The 18,612-nt window shown below is 41.2% G+C and overlaps 2 long non-coding RNA genes across 2 annotated transcripts; one reads left to right on the top strand and one right to left on the bottom strand.

The window, feature by feature from the left end:
* The first annotated feature begins 2,003 nt into the window (after positions 1 to 2,003).
* On the top strand, positions 2,004 to 2,860 carry LOC147364663 (uncharacterized). The gene is made up of 2 exons (XR_015134798.1): positions 2,004 to 2,579; positions 2,694 to 2,860. It is a non-coding gene; the product is annotated as an uncharacterized LOC147364663 (long non-coding RNA).
* Positions 2,861 to 8,385: 5,525 nt separating this feature from the next.
* Positions 8,386 to 13,240, bottom strand: LOC147364664 (uncharacterized). The gene is made up of 2 exons (XR_015134799.1): positions 11,074 to 13,240; positions 8,386 to 9,465 (listed from the first exon to the last, which is right to left on the bottom strand). It is a non-coding gene; the product is annotated as an uncharacterized LOC147364664 (long non-coding RNA).
* Positions 13,241 to 18,612: the final 5,372 nt, after the last annotated feature.

Below are 18,612 nucleotides of genomic sequence, written 5' to 3' on the forward strand. Positions count from 1 at the left end.
CTTGGACTGCAAGGAGATCCAACCAGTCCATCCTAAAGGAGATCAGTCCTGGGTGTTCATTGGAAGGACTGATGTTGAAGCTGAAACACCAATACTTTGGCTACCTGATGCGAAGAGCTCACTCATTTGAAAAGACCCTGATGCTGGGAAAGATTGAGGGCAGGAGGAGAAGGGACGACAAAGGATAAGGTGGTTGGATGGCATCACCGACTCAATGGACATGGGTGGACTCTGGGAGTTGGTGATGGACAGGGAGGCCTGGCATGCTGCGGTTCATGGGGTCACAGTCAGACATGACTGAGCGACTGAACTGAACAGAACCCCAGAGTCAGGTTGGGGAGCAGGCGTGGGGAGGCTTGAGCTCTGAGATGCTCTCTGCTCTGTTTCCAGCTGGTCTTGTAAGATGATTGCCAGCCTCATAATCACTGAACAGAGTATTGAGTTCACTAAGTCTTCACCCTCAAAGAGTCAGTTTCAGTTGATCTTAGGTGATGCTCAGGAATTTGGATGCTCGAAAAACTCCCCAGGTGATTCTAAAGTGCAACCAGGGATGAGAGCCACCCTCTAGTAGAGGTGTATACCTGAGTCAGGGTGACTTAATAAGATTTTTGTCTCTTTGGAATTTGAAATCTGGCATGGAAATACCCAGAAATTTAATGTTTCGTGGGCTGTCATGTTGATGATAGTGGTCTGCTGAGAAAATTTCTAAATTCTCCTGTTGAGGTTGGTTTTTGAATTTATTGTGGTACTTTTCTCAGTTCTTAGACATTCAGTTCTCCCTTTGACTCTGTGAGATCAGTTGGTTTTCTTCCATCCATCCATCCATCCATTTATCTACCCATCCATTCATCAAACATTTATTCAGTGCCTAGCTAGTTGTTCTTTCTTTCCTGGATTTCATGCTGGAAATCTATGAAAGTGGTTTAAAGTTTGAAGTGGGTACAAGTTTGAAGTCTACTGCTCCAGCTCTTGTCCTGATGAACGCAAATACTTTCTCATTCTTTGGTCCTACTTTCTTCATGAAAATAAACCTTCTTTGTTTTGCTTTGCACTGTGTCCTCCTGAAGTCCAATCTCTTGCTTACCAGAGCATTAGCATCCTCAAATCTAGAGACAGTTTGGAAAAGTGGTGACTAGTGTGGACTCTCTAACCTGTCTTTTTAGATTTGACTCTGGCTCTTCTTATAAGATACCCAGCTTGTTTCCTTCAACTTTATTGAGGTATAATTATATTGACATATAAAATCAAAGGATATTTCAAGTGTATATCATGGTGATTTGATATAGATACATGATGTATGTGGTTTCTTTCTTAAAACGATGGTAATGAAAGTGCTTATAACTTATAAGGTGGTTGTGACAATTAAATGAGATATCTGTATAAATCATTTAGCATCTTTTCATGGTAAATATTCAGTGAGTGGTACAATTTTTGGTATAATCATCAGATGTTCTGTTGCTTAAAGCAGGTATATCTGATTGTTTCAGTGATGGTTCAAATAGCCTCTGTGGCAACTACTCAACCCTGCCATTGGACTGCAAAAGCAGCTATAGACAATACATGAGCAAATAGGCATGATGGCCACTGAAATTTAAAAAAATATGTGGTGGGGTGGATATGGCCCTTGAGCCATAGTTTGCCAGCCCCTGGTTTGGAGCAATAGGAACTACGGGCATGAAATAATATAGTTGTAGAGGGAGGCTCTTATTCTGGGTAGTGGTGGCTTATTGAAACCTGTAAGAAAACTTCTATTATTTTCAAGAATTAATAAAATTCTGGAAGGATTAAAGGATGGATCAGGACTCCAGTATTGACAGGATTTGAGGCCATAAAATATAGGCTTCATCATTACCAATACACATTTATTGTTTAAAATGTGCCAGCCAGTGGGGATGGAAAGGAAAGGTCTGGAGGACCCAGAGCTCATTGGGAAGGGCTGCTCATCTTTCCCCCTCAAGATACTTCTTATTACAGGTGTGGGTTCTAACATCAGTGATGTCACTAGGATTCCTGGAACAGGTAGCTGTAGAAACAAAGTTATCTCGTGGGACATCATTTCATGAGAATAAATATTTTTCCTCTGAAGCTCTTGATTAGCCATGTGGAAACTACTCGGGCTGAACCTAGAAAGGAATTCTTTAAGGAGCCTCCTGCATGTAGTTATAGTTTCATTTTTCAGTGAAGCAAGGTTGTGAGAGTTTACTCTGCATTTAGAGGGGAAAAATGTGACACCTCGCTGTCCCATTTATCAGGAGCTTGGCACTTTTGTGGGCAGCAAGGAGACTTGTAAAGAAGACAGATAAAACCACTGGGAACAATAGTGATTCAGTCCCAGGGAGCTCCTTGCCCAGCTGTATCTTCTCATTTCCTGGAATGTAAAATCAGTACTACTCCCCGCAAAACAGGAAAACCCAAATGGAAATACCAAAGTGAGACAGGGAGAGGAGAGACACTTGAGGGAGAGAAACTGGGGAAAAGAGACCAGGTAAAGGGAGACAAAGGAGAAAGAATTCTTCCCATTGTTCCGGCCTTCTTCCTCCACAGATGGAGACACAGAGAAAAGATATTCAGAGAGGAAGGTGAGAGAGAGAGACAGACAGAGGATGCTATTGGTCTGCAGGGGTGGAATATAACAGGGCATAGTTCATTGTGACATGAAACTAATTTTCATCTTTTATGGCTTCATCTTACAGGGCTGCAGTTTATTTTACCACCTGGTATCTCCGAGAAAGATGCACAGACAGTTAACGGCCATAGGATGGCATCTCTGATGTGCTCATGTACTCATCTATCCTGTTTAAAGAGCTAGTTCATTGGTAAAATAAAGTCGCCCTGGGGCCTTAAAGTTCATAAAATAATATTTATTGGCTATTCATAGTCAATTCTTGTCTCTGGCCAGCAGGTATCATATCTTAAGGAAACCTCACATACCTTTTGCTTCTCTGGCAGCAGAAGAGAGCCAGGGGTACGTGTGTACTGCTTACAGGTCATGGACTTTTCACAAAAATCTTGATTGAGTGGGAGGGCTATATTGTTGGTTTCCAGTTTTCTTTCTTTTCCTATGACTTCATTTATGGAGAAAATTTTTGTGCTGGTTTGCTTTAAACAATAAAAATGTTGTCTCCCTCCCCCCACTTAAAGATCTTGGGCAAACTTCAGGAGATGTTGAGGCAGAGGGAGGCCTGGCGTGCTGCAGTCCATGTGGTCACAAAGAGTCGGACATGACTGATTGACTGACAAGAGCAACATTGACTCAGAATTTAATAGGAGCTAGCCTTTGGGTTTTGCACTTGAAAAGGGTAGTGGTAAGGGTGATGAGAGGGGAGAATTTTCTCCAAGGGAAGTGTCGAGAAATCTGAGATAATAAGCATTGCTTTGCTTTTCAGATATACTTTGGGGGTTTTTAAAAAGCTTTTGATGACAATTTTTGGATTGACAGTTCTGAAGGTCAGAAGGCTTCATTTACTTATGGAATAGGTCAGCCATAATAGTTGTGTAGGTTAATAGGCCGTAGGATTTGAAAGACATTTGTGTAAACCTAAAAGAAACTAGACCTTAGCCGATAAAGGATTTCAGTAAAAATGGATGGTGGTATTTCCTTGGGCTACAGACTTTACTTCTGCTGGAGCTGTGTCCCACATTTGATTCTGAAGTGTGGTTGAGGTGTGGTTTTCAGGCTGGAACGAGTTAAGGAATGAGCTACTTGGGTCTGTGTGCTGCGTCTCCTATGGTCTGGGCCTTGGGTTGTGTCAAGGCCATTTCTCTGAGGTGGCAAGAGGATAAAGAGCCTGAATGGAAATATTTTCACTGACACTGTTCCTGGACAGAAGCCAAATTCTGATGCTTGTTTGGGGCTAGAATAACTGCTTGGCTGGAATTGCTACTATGCACTGAGTTATATGCACAATCAGAAAGGAGTGGTAGGGGAGAGACTTGGAGAAAGGGTATAAAAGCTCTTGGAAGTAAGGAACTAAACAAAAGCAGGTTTGAATCTCCTTTTTTCTAGGGACTCAGAATATTTCAAATTTCCGCTGTGAGCTGTGCTCTCATTAGACTGCTATAGAATATCCATTCAGGATATTCACTTCATCAACAGAGAAATGAAGATCAGATCTTTTGTCTGCCTTTCATTATCCCCATGGACTGCTGGGGGGAGATGTTTATCTTTTCCTGGAAATGAAAGGCACACTACCTACCTAATAATTAACCCCTTGAGTGTCATGTAAAACATGGAACTCAACTCCTTTGCTCTGGAAATCAGCTTTTATCCACAGGACATCCTGAACTGAGAAATAAACTCGTCATTGATTGTGAGTCAATAAGAGAGTACAAAGAGGAGCCTGGTTACAAAAGGCAGGTTTGTAACCTGCTTTGTTACAAAAGGCCTGGTTTCATTTGGCAAACCAAGTGAATTTCTTCTGGGCATTGTAAAAGGAGAAGGGCAGTGTCTCTCCTTTCCCTTCTTCTGAAGGACATTGAGTAGATGTGACATTGAGGACTACTGAGGAAGATCCTGGTCATAGAATCAAAGCTTTACCCCTAAGACATTTTTCTTCATTGCTTTATGTATTCTAAATACTTAAGAAAATTATTCAAGCAGGAAATATAATTTTATACTTGATTAACAGCTGTTTATTTGTTTATATTTTTAGTTGGAGGATAATCGCTTTACAATATTGTGTTGGCTCCTGCCATGCAACAGTGTGAATCAGCCACAAGCACACATACGTCCCCTCCCTCCTGAACCTCCCCCCCACACCCCCACCCCATCCCACCCTCTAGGTCATCCCAGAGCACCAGGTTGAGCTCCCTGTGCCCAAACAGCAGCTTCCCGCTAGCTAGCTATTATACACACGGTATGTCAGTGCTACTCTCTCGCTGGGTTCGACCCTCTCCTTCCCCCTTCCCCCGCTGTGTCTAAAGTCTGTTCTCTATGTCTGTGTCTTTATTCCTGGCCCTGCAAATAGGTTCATCAGTACCATTTTTCTAGATTCCATATATATGCATTAATGTATGAAATTTTTCTCTTTCTGACTTACTTCACTCTGTATAACAGGCCCTAGGTTCTTCCACCTCGCTAGAACTGACTCAAATGTGTTCCTTTCTGTTCATATGCTGTTTTCAAACTAAAATATTTCTGTCCCCACAGTATTCATCCCTATCTCTGTAGTCAATATGGAAAGAATGCTGGAGTTCTGTCTTCGTAGAACCCGCTCATCATCACACCACTGCTTGGACTGTTGTAAAGCAAACAAGCCCACTAGGGCTCCTGGGAAGTCATTCTGATGCCCCATTTGATACAAACCCTCGGCAGTGAAGAACACATCCAGTTAACACATCCCAGCAATCCTAACAGTGCCTGTTGGTTGCTATCCTCTGTGCCCACTGACCCACCCTTACCCTGTTGCTGGAAGGTTGTATCTATTGAGCAGCATGGAAGATATTTTTGCATTTCTCTTTTAAGCAGAAGTCTCTTCTGTTCAGATACCTATTTTAGTCCAGCAACTAAACAGTTGCAAAAGCTCTTGAACCTGGTCTTTTGGCGCTTCTGCACCAGCAGGTGCTATGATCACAGATATATAATAACAGAATGAGATAAAAATACTAGCAAGTATAAATCTGGTAATCCTGGATTCGTATCTTTTCTTCCCATTTGGCTTTAAAAGAACTTGAGTACTTGTGGGGGGAAAAAGGCTGAAAGATGCCCCATCTGATGTCCTGATCCTCTAGGTGATGTTTGAATCAAAGATTAAGAGAGATTCATGGGACTTTGACTTTTCCTTGTTATCTTCTTTAAGTTCAAAACTGACATAAGAAACGTCAACCTGCCAGGAATGTGGCATTTGCTCATTTGCTGAAAGAAACTGTTGGTGTTAAAGCCAAACAAACACAGTCTTCCCCTGTTCAGACCAGGGGGCATCCCAGTGGCTTTAGCTCACACTTATCCTCCTCTGATGTCCCCACAATGTCCCCTCATTTTGCTGGGTCAAATTTCTCTGTTTCTGAATGAAAAAGCTTTTGTTAAAATTCTAATAATTCCTACACTTATAAGTCCGTTTTATTTATCTCTCTGGGAAGTGGAAAGAGGGAAAAACTGGGAAAAATTAATCATATTATGGAATGTGTGACTTGTTTAAAGCATGGACATTATTTTACCTCTGAGAGAGTATTTTATTCTCTAACATCATCTCCAGTATTCCATGTCCCTAACTTTCCTTCCCTCTTTGATCGGAGAGAAGTGGGTTCTCTCTCCCCTACCTCACCATACCACCAGGGTGCTGAACATCTGTAGTCTGTTGTGTCCTTAATTATTTATGTTTGTATCACCCATTGGGTCATACATTTCTTGAGGGAGTTGTGTTTGGTTCATCTTTATTTCCTCAAACAATCAAAAAGAGTTCTTTAGGATTTCCCTGGTGGTCCAGTGGTTAAAGAATCCTCCTGCCCGTGCAGGGGACACAGGTTCGATCCCAGGTCCTGGAAGATCCCACATACTGTGGAGCAACTAAGCACATGCTCCACAACTACTGAGCCTGGGCTCCGCAACAAGAGGAGCCACTGCAAGAGAAGCCTGCAGACCGCAACAAAGAGTAGCACCCCCACCCCCCCCGCCACAACTAGAGAAAGCCCATATGCAGCAGTAAAGACCCAGCACAACCAAAAATAAATAAATCAGAAAAAATAGTTTCCTTATACATAGTAAATACACCAATAAGCACACAATAACGTAATAAATAAATGTTAATGGAGGTGGTTTCTCCTTGTCTTTTTGAGTATTTTGAAACAACGCTTCAGTTTTCTTCTTACGATGAATACTTATTTAAAGACATGATACTACGGGCCAGATACTGTTGTATGCACTGGGGATATAGCATGAATAAAACACAGAAATCATCCTTGCGGCTAAATATAAAAAAGCAAGTGTGTGTATGTTGTTGTTGTTGTTTGATTGCTGAGTTGTGTCTGCCTCTTTTGCAACCCCATGGACTATAGCCCATCAGACTCCTCTGTTCATGGGATTTTCTGGAGGGGTTGCCATTTTCTTCTTCAGGGGATCTTCCTGACCCAGGGATTGAACCCACATCTCCTGCATTAGCAGGCAGATTCTTTACCACTGAGCCACCAGGCAAAGAAGGGGTGAGATGGGAGAAGACCTTCTACAGTCCAGACTTTTGCTGTGACGTGGAAAGGTCACAGGCTGAATGCTGAAGTGATTTGATTTGACATATGAGGTTAAGAAATATGTTGTCAATAATGATACTTGTGTTTTGATGATTAGAAATCTTGGTGCCACCAGTGAAAATGACATTTCACTGTAGGGTGGAAGGGAGTTAAATGGCTGTAGGAACCTTTGACTTGAAAGCATACATTAGACATATTCAGAGTTGCTAAGGGCTTCCCTGGTGGCTCAGGCACTAAAAATTCTGCCTGCAATGTGGAAGACCTGGGTTCAATCCCTGGGTCGGGAAGATTCCCTGGAGGAGGGCATGGCAACCCACTCCAGTACTCTTGCTGGAGAATCTCCATGGGCAGAGGAGCCTAGAGAGCTATAGTCCATGGGATCACACAGAGTCGGACACAGCTGAAGTGGCTAAGCAGCAGCAGTAGCAGCAGCAGCAGCGGCAAGCAGCAGCAGCAGAGTTTCCAAATGCATTTAAAACAGAATACTGAAAACAGCATGACCGTCCTGCTGTGATTCTGAGTATGAATGCGTAAAGCCTGTGTTTTGTGGCCAGTGTTTTAGTATGGTTTGTCTTGTGCGTGTGTGCTGTCACTTCAGTCATGTCCGACTCTTTGTGACCCCAAGGACTGTGGCCTGCCAGGCTTCTCTCTCCATGGGATTCTCCAGACAAGAATACTGGAGTGGGTTGCCATGCCCTCCTCCAGGGGATCTTCTTGACCCAGGGATGGAACCTGTGTCTCTTGTCTTCTGCATTGGCAGGTGGGTTCTTTACCACTAGAGCCACGTGGGAATACCTGTCTTGTCTTAATTTAAGCATTATTGATGCACTACTCTGAATATGCTTTTAGTGTCCTCTTATCTGCCAAGGTGCTTTTATTATTTGGTGTATAAAGTAAGCACCATAATGTGTTAGAAGTAAATTCTTACCAAGTCAGCAGCCATTGTAGGCCAGTGGTCACAAAGCTTATCAGATCTTATGCCTCTATCTGTGAAATATTTTTCAACATTCACCCACAATCTACTTATATTTTTTACTGTTTACATGTACTCGAATAGTCATATATATTTATTATAAAGCATACACTTAAAGGAATTTAAAATGATGATATAAATAAATACCTTAAATGATATTTTATTTAGTTTATGGTTACAAAATATTTTTTCTGTCATTAAAATAGTTACCATTTAAAATGAGAGCAATGTACTTGAATATGTTTTATTAGTTTTTAGACTATCTGTAAAAAACTTTGTGATGAAGCAATTAGAAGAGGTATTCCAGTTCGAGTTTGAAACTTGGTTTTTCAATTGTTGTCATAGTTGAAAAATAGTCCTCAAAAACACCCAAATAGAAGGAATTCATCATGGACTTCACTTCATCATGTAAGTCAATTTACAGCCCCAAATTCATCTTGCAGTAGGTTTTCATTGAAATACAGCTAGTGAATTTCCATCGTCTGTGATATCAATCAGATGTTTTCTCAAAACTAATTTGAAGGTAATGCATTTTAATGTTTTGAACAAAGGTGTTCAAAACCCACTGAAGCTCTCCATTTGGAAGATTTAAAAACAGTTTTCAGAGAGGAGAGTGTTTATAGCAATATGCTTACAGTATTTTCTTCAACAAAATCATATAATGATGGAAAGATTTTCAAGCATTCATTTTCACAATGTCTTTCTGTACATGAATTTCTTTTGAAAAGCAGTTGCTTTCTTGCTTATTGTTAAAGCATCTAATTTACCTTGAAGGGACAGATTAAGTAAGTAGCTGAGAAAGAGCTCATACAGGAAGCCAGAGAAGTGTTGACTTTGCTTTTGCCATCTTATGTTTTTTCTTGCATTGTTAGTAAGTTGGTTTCTTTGCAGAAATATCTTGAAGCCATCAGAGCTTTTGTGAAGGATTAGTTTGATTAACTAGATGATACAGCCTGTGAGTCCACTGAATTGGGCACATGCACAATGCAATAGGGAGCAGGATGCTAAAAAGTAAGGAGAAAGCTGGGGCAGGGCTGGCTGCTCCTCCCACGTCCCTCCTAGAGAGGTGCCATCTGATGACCTGTCAGGCAGACATCTGTGTGGAGAGAGGATGCTGGAGCTGATCCATACGTTAGATGTTAGCAGATCTTTATTCTTTTCTTTTGAAGGATTAAAATATATTAAAAAATAGAAGTCCTAATATTTTTTAGCACTTCAGAGCCTCACCTGACACACCTCCCAGGGTTTGTGCAACTCACTTGGGAGACTATCCTTAATGTTGGCATTTTCAATTGGAGGGCTTGAAAGTCCTGAGGAAACACAAAGCGTTAAAAAGTTTTGCTGCTCCATCATTTGTAAGATCCCATCAGCAGAAGATCAAGCAAAAAAAAAATAATGGTTTGGGGGACAGAGATAATTAATTGCATCACTGTAGTAATGAAATCTAATTAAACCTCCTTTGGCTGGTCATTGCTTACCTTCACATGCAAATGAGCGTCTACAGCTGTCCAAAAAGTCTTGTATCACTTATGCTTTCTAATAGCTTAGTCACCCTGGGGATGGCTTCCGGTAAGCCTTCTTCCTATTATAAATTCCGTCTTTCTAGCTGGTTTCTGTCTTGCCTCTCCTTTCACTTTTCCTAGATTAGGTATGCCATTGCCTGGGGAGAGGGATGGGTTCATTCATTCCTTCTTCACTTTTGGTATCAAGTTATCAGTGTCATCCCAGGAAGGGAAGGGTTGGAGCCCAGTGTACCATTCAAATTAATGAAATATTTTTACATCTGATTCTGTGATGCTTTGTTTTTTTATTATTTTTTTAAAAAGTTATTATTTTTTAATGGGCTCTGGGAAAACAGAGTTTTTCTTGTTTGTTTGCAAGCAAGTTTAATATTGTGAATGTTCCTCTCAGAGTTTAAAATTCCCAGGGCTGCTGCAGTGCAAAAAATATTAATCTTTTCTTTTTCTTTTTTCCTTAAAATATCTTGGGAGAAGAGTAAACTGTTAAGAGATACAGAAATTGCAAATGGTGTGTGGCTGCAGTGTTGATGGGTGTTGCCACAGCTGAATAATATTGGCAGTCCAGGGAGGGACACGAAAAGGCAGCAGAAGGAAAAAAGTTTAGTTTTATGAGCATGAAGCGGTTTGTGGCAGAAAATGTTGCTGGACATTTCCTTCCTTCCTCTGTTTCTTTTTCCTCCCTCCCACCTTCCTTTTTTCCTTCCTTCCCTATTTTCTTTCTATAGAGCATAGGAACATTTAGCAATTTGTTCTGTCGAGGTCGGGGGTGGTGGGATGGGGGGAAAGAAATGATTCCAGATATGAGGAGTTTAAAGGAAGCCAAAACCTCCAGAGATTTCAGAGCATGAGTGAGGTCAGAAAGGTGATCCCTTGATAGGGTAGCCCAGTGTGGGTATCAGAGCTGGAGAAGGTTTCAGGTGGGCATCCATACAGGTGGGAGACTAGTGGCCTGACATGGAGTGCCAGAGCCTGATTGGGGTTATGAAGCTTCTAAAACTGCTGTGTGGGAGCAGTCAGCCCAGGGTCGCAGAGCCCTAAGCAGGCTAAGGAATGTATTCCCAGGGGCAGAGTCTGACAGCCTTTTGTAAAACTTGATTTTCTACCGTTATGCCTTGAAAGGGATAGGGGACATTTTTCCACCTCTCCAAGCGCAGGGAAGCATTGCTAAATCGATGAAGGGTCACCTGGCTGCAGCTTTACTTTAGACTGTCACAAAAAGGGATGTGAAAGATTAGGAGGGAAGCACTGGACACGTAAAGCATATGCTGGGGAAAGAAATAGGAAAGTGATATTTCAAAACGTTTGAAGAAAAACATAAACAGAAACCTACAGGTCAGGACTCCCAATAATTTTGTGTTCGTTCTTACAAAGCATGAACAAAAATAGAAAATCTCTTACCTTGACCATCACCTTCAGAATGGGAAGCAAGAAGCTGCTATTTCCGCCCCCCTCCTCCTCAGCATGACTTTGGTATGACGGAGAGAAACAGCTTTGGAATCAAACTTTGTGTTTAAACTTCATGAAGGGCATCACTGTGGGACCCTGGAAAGACATTCTGGCCTGTGAAACTGGATAGATCTCATATAAATGGTGTCAGATCCTGCTTACTAACCAGGCATTTGGTCCTCCCCACCTGACTCACATATGGTACTATGTAGAGATGGTCCAGGTGGAGAGGGCGAGGGGTCTGTGGGACTCCAGAGTGTCAACCTCTTTCCTACTATGGCTTATTTGTGCACCTCTTCTTAAAGAGGCTCTACTTTGAGCTGAAACACAGAGCAGCTTTTTAATTCCTTCCTATTCTATCACTGTGGTGGGAAGCAATTTGCAATCTCCATGCTCCTTTGGCTATCTCACTGATGGTAATCCTCAAGACTCTTATTTTTCTGATCCAGAATTTACATTTTATTTATTTCAAAAAAAAAATAGGTGGTGGGTTAGAAGAGGTATTGTGCTGGTAAATATTTAACAACCAGCTTCCTAACTAACTAACCAGTCCTGTTTTTTAATGTCAGTTTCTGTGGTGTGAATACTTCCACATGGCTGTTTTCAAGCTACCAGTGTGACACATGCAGCTCACAAAATTCAGCAATCAGCCACTGCACGTTGGTACAGGCCAGCTCCCCACACCCCTAGAACCCTTACCCAGAAATGCTTTTTGTTTAAGCTGAGCTAATTTCACTTTTACCCACTTTTACACACTTCTCAGTAAGAAATAAAAAAAGAAATAGAACTTAAATATTCTTAGGTATCTTTTAAGCCTGATGTGATGATTAGTTCTTCATTTTTTTTTCTGAAGTGAAATGAAAATAGGGAAAAGGGAGAGCTATTTAGACTAGACTTTCTGATTAGATTTTAAAATAGAATAAAGTAATTGCCTTTTCTGGAGATTTATAAAAATAAGATTTGAACCTATCCAAAATCAACCATAAGAAGTCTGTCTGGTGGCTGAAAATGTTTCAAAAGAATGTTGAAATTCTTATCTAATTCTCTTTGATATTTGATCTTATTAAAAGAGAGATCTGTATTTTCTTATACAGTTCTACGATTACCTTTTCTCTTCACTATTTTCATGCCTTATTCAATGTGCCTTGACCCATCAGACTACCATATGCACTGTTTTTAATTTTTGCTTTTCTTAAGGGAAGGTTCACAAGAGAGGATTATTAATAGTATAATGAAATCAAATTTCAAAAGGGAGGCAAGTTGCTAGCAAATAGCTTCCTTTAGTTGGATGTATTCTGGGCTTTATTATGGTCACTGACCTTGGATTTTTTAGGAACTTTAAGTGGTTTTGAATCAGCTCATCTGCCCTGATTTTTAAAATTTGGAACTAAAATATTTTCTGAAATGACACATGAAGAAATAGCTCTTTAAAATTACATCTGGAAGTTTCTTTGTTCTTCCAGCATTACATTTTTATTTTGAGCAGATATGCATTATGTTTTCCTATAAAGGTTAAAGTTCAAAGTTAAAATCTACAAATCTACGAAATCTACAAGTTTCTTCTTCTGGCCTACTTTTCAATCTACTCCTTTATTTTCTTTCTGTTCCCTTTACTCTCCTTTTTCTCCCTAGGCTGTACAGTGCTAGTGGACTGTGAACTCTTTGAATGTCAACTTCTCTTATTCATCTTTGATCCACAGCTTTGCAACTGCTTGGCATATAGTAGACTTTTAATAAATTTTACTGAAATCCATTTTTAACTTTTTCAGGTAATTTCTGTTGCTTGTGAGTCAAGCAACAGACCCCTGGGTCTTAGATATTTTATTCAGAATACTTTGGATAGGAAATGAGATATAGAATAAAAAGCATATATGGAGAAAGTGAAAAATAGTGGATTTTGTTTTGAGATGACTCATCAGTGGCAAGTGTAAGAAGCATAAAAAAAGACTTCTTTTTAATAAGGCTAAAATGTAAGTGTTGAAAAATTGCATTCAGCATTAGAATGATCAACTGTCTTGGTTTGTTTGGGACTGAAGGGGTTCTGGGATGTGGAACTTTCATTGCTAAAACTGACAAAGTTGTGGATAAATTGGTCATCCAAGGATTAAATTAGTCTTACCTGGTGGCACGGTAGAGAGTCTGCCTGTAATACAGGAGACTGGGTTCAATCCCTGGATTGGGAAGATCCCCGGAATAGGAAATCCACTTCAGTAGCAACTCACTCCAGTATTCTTGCCTGGAGGATTCCATGGACAGAGAAGGCTGGTGAGCTACAGTCCATGGGGTTGCAGAGAGTCAGTCAAGACTGCGTGACTAACAATTTCACTTTCATTTTTCAGGACTAAACTCATAGAGAGGATGGAAAGGTATTCTGCAGTGGTTCTCAACCTTGAATGCACTTTGGAATCACCTAATGAGACTTGAAATATTATGACATTCCCTTGGAATTCTGGGGGCTTCCCCGGTGGCTCAGTGGTAAAGAATTGCCTGCAGTGCAGGGGATATGGGTTCGATCCCTGGATAAGGAAGATTACCTGGAGGAGGGCATGGCAACCTACACTAGTTGCCTGGAGAATCCCCATCCTGGAGAATCCCCATGGACAGAGGAGCCTGGCAGACTACAGTCCATAGAGTTACACAGAGTTGGACTAAAGCGAGTTAGCATGCAAGCACACACTTGGCATTGTGACTTAATTAGGATGTTGCCTAGGCATCTAGATTTTAAGAGCTCCCCAGGTGATCCTAATGTGTAGGAGATCTGCTGTGTCAGGCGGGTCTTAGTATGGAACAAGCTTGTTCTCATAGCTTTGGCACTGTACATGTTGTTTGGACTTGGTGAGCTAGGCCTAATGACGAACTTTGGTTTGGGTTTCAGGTTGGGGAGAATGATGTCTTGGACTGTGTTAAATCTTGTCTTGCCTTCTGCTACTGCTTACTACTTAAGTAACAAAAGAGCAAACCAAAGCTATACTCTAGATAAGGAGAAGAGTGGATATAGTTCATCAGCCTCCTCATCTGCTTCTCTTGGGAGGCATCTTGACAGGATTATTTGGCCCTGGTATACTCACCTCATCAGAAGAGTTCAGAGTTGTGGGTTAGCCACTTGAGTACCATAAGGGTGGATTAATAGCCACCTCAACACTGAAAGTCCACTATATAAGGATATTACTGCTGACCCTTGGAAACAAACTTTTGCTTTCTTTTTCTTTCCAAATCATTGTTTTTAACAGACTTGGCAATGGCCAGAGAACAAGGTAAAAGTATAGCTGTGGATTCTTTTTGTACATTTTTCTTACAGTGGATACCAACATCATTAACCTGACAAAGACTCTTTGTTGCAGTTGGGCTGTTAGGGAGTCTCTGTTTTACATTTTCAGAAATGGAGGCGTGTCAAGGTTAAGTTTACTAGACCCAGCCAGTGAAGATGAGGATAGAATCTGCTTTCCTGGTTGCTCTGGGAAACTCTGCCTAGCTCTTTCTTCATAAAAGCTTTATGTAAGGTTTAGTCACTCCGTCCTGTGTTTGTAAAGGGGCCAATCCCTTCCTAATAAGAGATGGATGGAGATAACAAACTCATTATCCATAGGCTACTGGAGAGTCATTATGTGGAAATGACTTTCACTCACTTTTGATCTGAGTGGTACGGGGATATATAAATCTAGTAATAAAAGGCCTTAGCTCTTGTAGATAAGCCCTGAGGTGTTCAGTCCCCTGACAGTTTGCCCTTTTAAATTAAATTAGAATTATCCCTTTATCATTTAGGCAGCAACACTGCTTTCTGGTCAAGCTCTGTGAATTTTTCTAGAGGTGTGGGCATAAAACCTTGACCAAACTCTGCCCTCTTTGAATTTATTGAAGACTAATCGAACAGCTAAAAGTTGAAAAGGGGTAGTGATGCTTTGCAGCACTCCAAACTGGGCTGCTCTGAGGGTGTCTTTAGGACAAGTGGCAGGAGGAAGGGACATGTTTGTCTCTGTGCAGCCTGCCTTCTTACCAGTGGCCCATCTTCCACCCAATATGGTTTTTCTGCTTTGGCATCAGTTAATGGGGCTGTTACTCACATGGTCTGTGGATGCTGTTTTACTGTAAACACAGATATCTTGGCTTCACTACATGATTAGAATTGGGACTTGAAGGTTACTTATGCTTTGTCAAAATCTTATGTCCCTTTAAAATTTTTATAAAATTAATTTTTATTGAAGTATATTTGCTTTACAATGTGATAGTTTCTACTGTACAGCAAAATGAATCAGCTATCTGTATATTTGTCATTGTTTAGTTGCTAAGTCATATCTGACTGTTTGTGACTCTATGAACTGTAGCCCTCCAGGATCCTCTGTCGATGGCATTTCCCAGGCAAGAATACTGTTGTGGGTTGCCTTTGCCTTCTCCAGGGGATCTTCTTGACTCTAGGGTCAAACACGTGGCTCCTGCTGCATCTCTATTGCAGGCAGATTCTTTACCACTGAGTCCCCGGGAAAGCCCCACAGATACATATGTCTCCTCCCTTTTGGACTTCCTTCCCATTCAGGTCACCAGAGTTCACTTGGTAGAGTTCCCTGTGCTATACAGTTATGTTCTCATTAGTTATTTATTTTACATGTAGTGTCAATAGTGTATATGTGTCCATCCCAATCTCCTAATTCCCCGCCCCCACTTAAAGGACCTAGCTTTTTAGTCTGTCATCTATTTTTTTTTTTTTTTAATTTGGAAGCACAGATTTCCCATATTGTAGAATTTAATTGAACTTCAAGCAGCTATTCCTGAACCTTGACCTCTCCAGAGCTGGCCATCTTTCCCTAGGATCTGTCCAGCTGTAGCAGCAGCTGGGTTTTTCTGTAGCAAAGCTCCTTAGGAGAGGCCCAAGCTGTCTCCTCCTGCATATCGTTTGCTTTTGCACAGTGCAGCTGGGACTCTGCCTCTGAGGCAGAGGGTGAGTTGTCAGAAAAGACCTAGAAAATGATCTGATTGGCTTTAATTCTTCTGGACAGGGGCACAGGGTCTTCTCCTCTCCTAAAAGCATCACCTGTCCCCCTCTCCCCCACCAAAAAAAGTGTAGAATTAGAGCATTTTGCTTTGGTAACCTTCAAAAGTGGTTGAGGAAAGTGTATCCTAGGAAAAAAAATAATCTTTTACATGACGAGCATGACATAGGTTCAAACTGAAAATGATTATAAATTATGTCAGTCTTCAAGCTATTAAAAACCTGCTGTCCTCAACAGGTGTGTTTGCTGAAGTTCCTCTTTTGATAGGGTCATGGAAAGCTCCCACCTTCCCAATAATGAGCTCTGCCTTTCTGATGAGATGGCGAATGGCAGGCAGTGGGCTCTGTGACTCCTAAATCTGTTGTATAGAAGGAAGGATGTTTTCTTCCATGATGAATATGTTTACTATCTTGTCACAATAGAAATGTCAAAACCTAAAGGACCAGCCCATAGGCTGAAAACCAAATTTCCGTGCCAGTCGCAAATCCTTATTATGAAATATAGTCTGTTTCCAAGGAGGATTGACTTCTCTGAAGAACTCATCTGGGTTTAGAATGAAAGCCATAATGAATATGTTGTGATGACTGGAAGGAAAACTAGGATGTGGTAAGTGGTGAGAATTTGGAAACTAGTTAAAAGAACCTTGGCTCTGCCCATCCTGTCACACAGCCCTTGTGTGTTAGGAGAATGGAGAATTATGTGATTAGTGATTTTGAGCATTTGGTAAGACTTTTTAAAAGCAGATTATTATTTATTGAACACTGATTATTTGTAAGCACTTATTATTTATAGAAATTATTATGATGTTTACATATGACTTTTCTTTTCAGTAAACTTACAGACTAGTAGGAGAGATAAATTATACCTCCACATAAGCAGAGTCAAATTTGATTTGTGCAAAGCACCATGGGGTGGGTATAGTCTGAGTGCTGTGGCTGTTTGGTAGAGTGAGAACTCATCACTGTCTGTGTTGACCTGAAAATTTCATAGAGGAGGTGGCATTTGAATTGGACCTTTAAGGGTGAGTAAGTTTGACTAGGTGGAGATGAAGAGTCAGTCCAGGCAAAGGTGACTGTCAGTAAAGTGCAGCATGAGACAGAGTGATGGGCATGTTTGGGAACCAGCTAGCAGCTAATGGAGTCCCCAGAAGGTGACTCAGATGGTAAAGAAACTGCCTGCAATGCAGGAGACCTGGGTTCCATCCCTGGGTCAGGAAGATCCCCTGGAGAAGGGAATGGAAACCCACTCCAGTATTCTTGCCTGGAGAATCCTTTGGACAGAGGAACTTGGTGGGCTATGGTCCATGGGGTCACAAAGAGTCAGACATGACTGAGCGATTAACACTTTGGGCTTCCCAGGATGGTGCAGTGGTAAAGAATCCTCCTGCAGGAGACATAAGAGACATGAGTTTGATCCCTGGGTTGGAAAGATCCCCTGGAGAAGGAAATGGCAACCCACTTCTGTATTCTTGCCTGGAAAATCCCATGGACAGAGGAGCCTGGTGGGCTACAGTCCATAGGGTCTCAAAGAGTCAGACATGACAACTGAGCACACTCACATAGAAGCTAATGAATGAGATTGTAATGTTTGCAGGAGGGAAATGTGGAAGATAAAATGGGCTGTAGGGAACCTTGGTTCAACATTTAAGAATTTGTTCTTAATTCAGTAGTCATCACCCTGGTTTCCAGCTAGTGTGGATCAGGACAAAAATGGCCCTTGAAAAGGGCAAGTCTTCACTTGTTCTCTGTACTGAATCTGGCTCAGTTGTGAGGAGAGTCAAAAAGAATATTAAAGTACTAACTAATTTACTCTAAAAATTGTGTTAGATTTGGTTAAACATTTAACTCTGAAATGATGCTCTTTTAATTCACAGTGTTTTGAGTGTTTTCTGGAGGCAAGAGAGGAGAGTGTTTTGAAATCTTGGATAAGCCCAGAGACTGTCACTGACTGTGCTGAGCATAGAAGATGAGCATGGCCTTAGGACAAGCTCCCTCTGAAGAAGAGCAGAGAGATTGATGTCAGAGCATCCCTGCTGACCTTGAGATTTAGAGAAATGATTCATAGCTAAAAATCTGGGATAATGGATAAGGAAGCAGAATGAAAGTGAAAGTGAAAGTGAAGTCGCTCAGTCGTGTCCGACTCTTTGTGACCCCATGGACTGTAGCCTACCAGGCTCCTCCCTCCACGGGATTCTCCAGGCAAGAGTACTGGAGTGGGTTGCCATTTTCCTGCTGCAATACAGGCCCACTAATCTCCAAATTGATGAATGAGATGAAATTTAAAAAAATATTTCCTGAAATGTTAAATCCTTAAAATAAGTGGTTGTTTTGCTATGGTTCTGAAATTGATCATGGAGAAGTGGGAAAATCCCATTGGTTTTTTGTGTTAGGAAGGATATTAGTGACAAAATCTCATGTGTGTTGTGGGGAGCCAAACTAGAGGTCACTGTAACTTCATTATTTTCTGAGAAGTCTGAAACAAGAGTGTCAGAGGCTATTTTAGTCAC

The sequence above is a fragment of the Bos grunniens genome, chromosome 10 (assembly GCF_055505025.1).
Source record: "Bos grunniens cultivar Pamir isolate PY7600 chromosome 10, Bosgru_T2T1.0, whole genome shotgun sequence".
NCBI classification, from domain to species: Eukaryota; Metazoa; Chordata; class Mammalia; order Artiodactyla; family Bovidae; genus Bos; species Bos grunniens.